This window comes from Aotus nancymaae, unplaced genomic scaffold (assembly GCF_030222135.1).
Source record: "Aotus nancymaae isolate 86718 unplaced genomic scaffold, 86718_ANA_hifiasm-v0.15.2.pri h1tg000004l, whole genome shotgun sequence".
Lineage (NCBI taxonomy): Eukaryota > Metazoa > Chordata > Mammalia > Primates > Aotidae > Aotus > Aotus nancymaae.
The window spans coordinates 43,794,687-43,802,479 of record NW_026988415.1 but is presented as its reverse complement, the minus strand read 5'-3'; positions in this window follow the sequence as shown (position 1 = coordinate 43,802,479).

Here is a 7,793-nt window from a genome sequence, read left to right as displayed (position 1 = left end):
AAATGTAAAATAATAATTAGAGGAACTAGGCTGGGACCCAGGCAATGGAGGAATTTTGCAGGTTGTGGAAACAAAGCATATCTCTGTTGTCAGGAATTTTATTTGCTTAAAAGTGACAGTAGGGGAGCATCATCAGTACACAGAGATCCAGGGAGGTATCCTAAGGCTCTTGGTGATGAGCTAGCCCTCTGAGGGGGAACAGGTACAACTCACAGATCATTCTAAGCAGTTAGCCTTCTGTGGTAGAAAACTAAGAGACTGCCTACAATCATGTGACTGAATGACCTACAGACACCAAAATATGTCATTTAGGGAATCTCAGAGTTATTTCAAGGAAGCAGGACAAGAATATTATACTTATTTAGTAAGCAGAAACTTATTCAATTGAATCATATACAGATGCTCCTCAACTTAGGATGGGACTATGTCTTGACAATCTTATCTTTAGGTTGAAAATACAATTAAAAATGCATTTAATATATCACTAAACCTATTATAAAGTGTAAAAATCGTAAGTTTAACCATCATAAGTCAGGGACCATCTGTATTGAATTATCCTGGAGGATTTTTATCCTCCATTTCTGATATTTTCATCCATGTCATGGGACATCCATGACAAAAAACAATTCCATCCTCTCTGCACACTCACTCCTTCTCACAGGAATCAGTTACCTGATTAGTGAGTTGAGAAGGAGAACCATGGGTTGCACAGTCAAAGCCCTTTCCCTTTAAAACTCTTGGTATAAAAGGAATAAGTTATAATGTTCTATAGCAGAGATGGGTGACTATAGTTAACAACAATGTATTATACATTTCAAAATAGCTAGAATAAAGGACTTGAAATGTTCCCAACATATAAAAATGATACATACTCGAGGTGATGGATACCCTAAATACCCTGACTTGATTATGACATATTCTATGCATGTAACAAAATATTACATGTACCCCATAAATATGTACAATATTATGTATCAACTTTTTGAAAATCTGTTCTGCTCTGCCCTCAGGAGTGGGTCTTCCAATAGGCTTGAACTCTTCTTCCTTTTTCTGGGTCTCACTGGCTTCCCAACTGTTTCTATGATCTTGCTCCAAACTGCTTGGTTCTTTAAGTGGCCTCCAAAATAACTCCTACTCCAAGTCTGAGCTCTAAACCAACTAAGAGTTATGGCAAAAGCATAAGGAGAATAGTACATCAACTTTATTCCCTATAAAGATGAGATTGGAGAACGTGTCTTAGATGTGCTGGCATGTGGGCTTCCTATTAATGAACTATGGAATTGGACAGACTTACCCACCCAGCAGTGCTACACTGGGACAGCCACAAACATCAAGAACTAAAATGCATATTCCATCTGCTATCTGCTGAAAGAGTTTGTGTGCCCAAGGAAAGTGACTTCCTTGTTAAAGGCTATCCCTATAGCAGGGAAAAATATTCCAGAACACCTTCTTTGAGGAACACTTCTCAAAGTGAATAAACACCTCTCTGTTCTGATTGTATGCTCACCAAGCACACTTCTGACGACATAGTTCGCCACGTGGCCCATGGAGCCATTTATAGCAACACTTTCTTACTCCCTTCACAAGCATGATTACAGTGGAGGTTCATCTTATGATAAAGGATCGGAATTAGTTTCTAAATTCCAAAAGTAGAATGAAAATCATACATCAGAAAAATTTTCTTGGAAATTCCTTCAAGAAGGAATTGATGGAATGTTCAGAAATTTATATTCACATATTAACCCACAGACAGACTGTATCTAAAACTATAACAAAGTCCTACCAAGGCTTTTAGAATAAGGGAATATCTACATTATCCAATGATAGAAAGAGTATACTCAAATAACATGTTTTGAATATCCATTTCTGCTTAACAAAACACCCCAAAACAATAGCTGTTTATTATGTCTCAGGATTCTGTGTGTTGACTGAGCTCTGCTGGTTGTTTTTGGCTCCATGTGGTATCTGTCACCTGGGCTGTGGTCATCTGGAGACTGCACTTTGAGATACCTGAGAGTCCTGACTCACATGAATGACAACTGGTGGGGGTGTCTTCTGGGAGCTCAGTGGGGGCTGTTGACTGGAGTCCTTTGGTTCTACTTCACAAAGTCCTCCACGTGTATGGTTGCCAGATTGAATTTATTACAAGCCAGTTAAATTTGAATTTCAGATAAACAGCAAATAATTTTTAGTCTGATGCAATATTGTTTTGTTTATCTGAAATTCAAATACAATTGGGTGTCCTGGATGTATGCTTATTTGTTAAATCTGGCAGCCCTAGGGGAGGAGACTGTGAATCTATGAGCTTAGTGACCCTCTGGAATGACTCATGCAATGCGGCAGGTCTAGAAAAAAACGAACAAATTACATTGACAATAAAGAAAATACCTGGTGCTGATGGTATGAGTAAGATAGCATTAAGCTGCTATCTTAATCCCCATGTGCTCAACTAAAAAGCCTGGGTTTGGAACCAGGCACTCATCCTCCTATTTAGATGAACAATGTAGACCAATGAGACCTTCCATACACAATTGGTTGGACTGTGACCGGCCATACATATAGACTTTGCAGAAAATTTTGGTCATATCTAGCAGACGGTGCCTATTTGATAACACCTCAAATGGACCCACAGATATATATAAACACCTGGCAGAGGTATACAAGGAGATTTGTACAAAATAATCTCTGCACCACTCTTTTTTTAAAAAAAAATTTTATTATGGAAAATTTCAAATATATACAAAAGTAGAGAAAATAATCTATTAAACACCCATTTCTCATCACCTAATTCCAAGATTTATCAATTTGTAGTCACATACTCCACATTTTCCCACCTCCACCATTTTGAAGCAAATAATATATTTTCACCCATAAGTATTTCAGTGTGAATCTCTAAAAGATGAGAGCTCTTTTTTAACATAACCACAATACCATTGTCACACCTAGTAAAAATTTGATAGTAACTCATTAATATCAATATCAATTGTTGCACAAATGCTTTTCATATGCTGGTTTGTTCCAATTATGGTCCAAACAAGGTCCCCACATTGTACTTGGTTGACAGAGTTCTTTTTTTTTTCTTTTTTTGAGACGAAGTGTCGCTCTTGTTGCCCAGGCTGGAGCACAATGGCGAAATCTCAGCTCACCACAACCACTACCTCCCAGGTTCAAGTGATTCTCCTGTCTAAGGCTCCAGAGTAGCTGGGACTATAGGCATGCGCCACCACACCTGGCTAACTTTGTATTTTTAGTAGAGACAGGGTTTCTCCATGTTGGTCAGGCTGGACTTGAACTCCTGACCTCAGGTGATCCGCCCACCTCAGCCTTCCAAAGTGCTGGGATTACAGGTGTGAGTCACCACGCCTGGCCAGTTGATAGGTTTCTTAAGTCTCACAGACATTATGCTGAGCAAAAGAAAGTTAAACTCACGGAAATAGAGAGTAGAAGGATGGTTTTCAGAAGCTGGAGAAGATAGTAGAAGGGTGAAGGGGAAGGAGGGATGGTTAATAGGTACAAAAAGTAGAAAGAATGAATAAAACCTACTATTTGGTAGCACAACAGGGAGATTATAGTCAATAATAATTTTATCATACATTTTAAAGTAATTTAATTTAGTAATTTAGTATAGTTGGATTGTTTGTAACGCAAAGGATAAATGCTTGAGAGAATGAATACTTCATGTTCTGTGATGTGATTATTTCACATTGCATAACTGTATCAAAACATCACCTCATAAATACCCACTAGGCACCCACAGAAATTAAAATTTAAAAATTAAAAAAATACAAAAGAAGTCAAGCACAAAAAAGGGAATACTGTATAATTCCACTGGTATGTTTTAAAACAGGTAAAATTAATCTTTTTAATAGCATAAATCTGAAAACAATTGAAATGTCCATCAACAGATTATTTTGGATAAATCAAACAAATCATTCAATGGAATATGATATAACAGTAAAAATGAATGGACTAAAGCTACAGCAATTAGAATGTAGATAAATTTCAGAAACAATATTTGGTGAAAATTGCAAGTTACACAATGACACCTAGTTAAACCTCTGTACATATACTGGTAAAATATTTCCTATGAAGTTTTATTAAATTATAGATGTTTGGGATCTACTCAAGACTTACTGAATCTCAACTTGATATTCTCTTGGTATATATTACTACTGAATTCTTAATATACTCATGATATATTATGTATATTGTGTGTTCGTGAATTATAAAATTCAAATATTTTTCTTTTATAAAAATTATGTTAATCTGTTTTTCTGTAAATCAGATGTAATATTCACTGTCTTCACTGAAAATCTGTATAATTTAGACTATATGCATTGTATTTAAAACTTTGTGGATTAGCTTTACTACCTTTGTGTTACAGAAGTAACCAAATTTTCTGTCGATTCCATTATTCTTGTTATAGACACATGAGTTCTTTCACTTTAGAAAATTACCATCAATAAATTAACCACAGCCCCATGTTAAGCCTCTGTCATCCACAAATACTTTTTGTTTTATTCTGATGCTTACCGGAAGACCCTGCAATCAGTCACAGGCCAGAGTTTGTCTCTTCAAGAAAGGAGGACTATCTCAGAGCCCCGTGGAAATGGATGTCAACACTAGGCAGGGTGATAGATTTGGTCAGTAAAGAAACAATTAGCCCTTATGAGATTCAAAGAGTTAATTACTTACGTATATATTTTTTTAATTAGTAACAAATTGTTGCTTGCATTGGGCAAAACAAAAGGTGCCAAATGACTGCAACATGCGTGAGAGGACATCCTGTTTCTAAGAAGTCAATGCTGTACTACAGTCACAGTTTCTTAAATTTAATTTTTATTTATAATTGATGCATGATAATTGTATAGATTTATGGGCTACAATGTGATGTTTCAATGCATGTCTACATAATATAATTATCAAATTGGGGTAGTCAGTTACAGTTAGGCAGGAAGAATAAGTTTGGTGTTCTATTAGACAGTAGGGTGATTTACAGCAAATAACAATGTATTGTATAGTTCAAGATAACTGACAGAGTAGGTTGTGAATATTGCCACCACAAAAAAAAGATAAATGCAGCTAAAAAGTTTTACAGCTTGCAGCTGTAACCCAAAGGAGTAGGGCAGAAAGACTCACACCTCATCAGAATCCAAGAGGCAATGAGAAACTCTCATAATAGTCTCCTGCTAGATAGGGAGGCAAGTGAGAAATGGTGTGGTTAACAGCTGCTCAGAAGCTTGCCTTGCTCTCGTGCTCAAGCAAGACCAAAAAGGTATTATTCCAAGACTTAGATGAGCAGGGGTTCGAGCTTTGCCTACATGGCCCATGTCAATACATGCAAAAATGTTAGGGTGCTGGAAAGGAACTGTATACCTCCCTGCGAAACTATGCTATGTATTTTAGTCTTTTGACACATGAAAGGTACTTGCTTCTTTTTTTTTTTTTGAGATGAGGGTCTCACTCTGTCACCCAGGCTGGAGTGCAGTGTTGTAATCATAGCTCATTGCAGCATCTAATTTCTGGGCTCAAGCAATTCTCCTGCCTCAGGCTCCTGCGTAGCTAGAACTGCAGGTGTGCACCACCATGCCAGGCTGAGGTGTTTTTGTTGTTAGTGGTGGTGGTTTGTTTGTTTTTTGCAGAGATGAGGGTCTATTTTTGGCCAGGCTGGTCTCTAACTCCTGGCCTCAAGCAATCCGCTCACCTGAGCCTCCCTAACTGCTGGAATTACAGGCATGAGCCACTGTACCTGGCTAGCTTCTGAAGTCACTGCTTTAACAACTTTAAAACCATACGAATAGACTGAGGATTTCAAGAATTTCTTTTCAGTTGAGAAGCAGATGGATTCATGAAACTGCTAACCCCAAGTCCATCCGAACAAGAGTTAATCATTTATGATTGAATTATCTGATGAGGGATTATTGTAGTTTTTGTTTAATATTATTGATGTTGTTCTATGTTCTGGATATATAACACAGCCTTGTCTTTCTTACATATCTTTAACCCATAACAATTTAGTAGATGTGGCATTTGTAAACTGAAACAAAACATTTACAAATTATCTTTTTCTCTGACACCCCCACCCTCTGTAGAATTCACAAATTCGAATTAGATATTCTACTTTTCATGGTAATATAGTGATCTGTACATGTTCAATAAGAACTTGTCCTCCTTTTAACCAGGATATATTAATAATTGGCAAATTTGGTTATACAAATAAGACTGTGTTGGGAATATAAGAATGATGCTCTCTTAATCACGTATAACCAGCTACAGTTAGAGAATTAAGGTTTAAAGTAGAGAGCCCCCTGAGGAAAACCTACTTAGTACTCGGCTTTCAGGGTCCCAGCCTTATTGGTGAGAAACAAAGACCACGACCTCCGAGATTGTTTGATAACCTCAAGAAGAAAGAATTGGCCCAAATTATATATGGTGCAGGTGAAATCCAGAGAGAAAAGTTTCTTGAGTTTCCTTTGTAGCCTCAGGATAGGCAAATAATAAGAGGCTTTTAAAAATCTAATGTGAAAATCCCACAGCTAACATCAAATTCAATGGTGAAACCCTGAAAGCTTTTCTTTTAAGGTCAGGAACAAGACACCTGCATTGAAAATAATATTGGAAGTTCTAGACAAAACAATTACACGAAGAAAAAGAAGCATTCAAATTATAAAGAAAGTAAAATTATTTCTGTGCACAGATGACATTACCTAGTATGTAGAAAAATTTAAGGATTCCACAAAATAACTGTTCAAACTAATAAATTCAGCAATGTTGTAGGATGCAAAACCAACACATAAAATTCAGTTGCGTTTTTTTTTTAGATAGAGTCTCACTCTATCGCCCAGGCTGGAGTGCAGTGGTGCGATCTCGGCTTACTGCAACCTCCACTTCCCAGCTTCAAGTGATTCTTCTGCCTCAGCCTCCTGAATAGCTGGGATTACAAGCACGCACCACCACGCCCGGCTAATTTTTGTATTTTTAGTTGAGATGGGGTTTCATCATGTTGGTCAGGTTGGTCTCAAACTCCTGACCTCATAATCTGCCTGCCTCAGCCTCCCAAAGTGCTGGGATTACAGGCATGAGCCACCACACCTGGTGAGTTACATTTTTATAAGCTAACAATGAGCAACCCAAAAAGGAAATTAAGAAAACAATTCCATTTGCAATAGCATCAAAAAGAATAAAATAATTAGAAATAAACTTAATTAAGGAGGCAAAGGACATCTGCACTGAGAGTTATAAAACATTAATGAAAGAAAATTTAAAAGACAGAAATAAATGGAAATGCATTCTGTGTTCATGGATTGAAAGACTTAATATTGTTAAGATGTCAATACTAATCAAAGTGATCTGTATATTCAATCCCTATCAAAATTCCAATGATGTTTTTTACAGGAATAGAAAAATGCATCCTAAAATTCATATGGAGTCTCAAGGAATACTGAATAAGTAAAACAATCTTGAGAAAGAACAAAGTTGGAGGTCTCACACTACCAGATTTTAAAACTTACCAAAAATCTGCATTAATCAACATAGTATGGTATTGGCATTAAAGACAGACAAATAAACTAATGGGGTAGAATAGAGAACCCAGGAATAAACTATCACATATATTGTAATTGATTTTTGACAAGGGTGCCAAGACCATTCCATGAGGGAAAGGACAGTCTTTTTAATGAATATGTGAGGAAAACCGAATATCCACATGCCAAAGAATGAAGTTAGATCCTTCCCTTACACCATATACAAAAATAAACTCAAAATAGATTTAAGACCTAAATGTAAATAGAAAA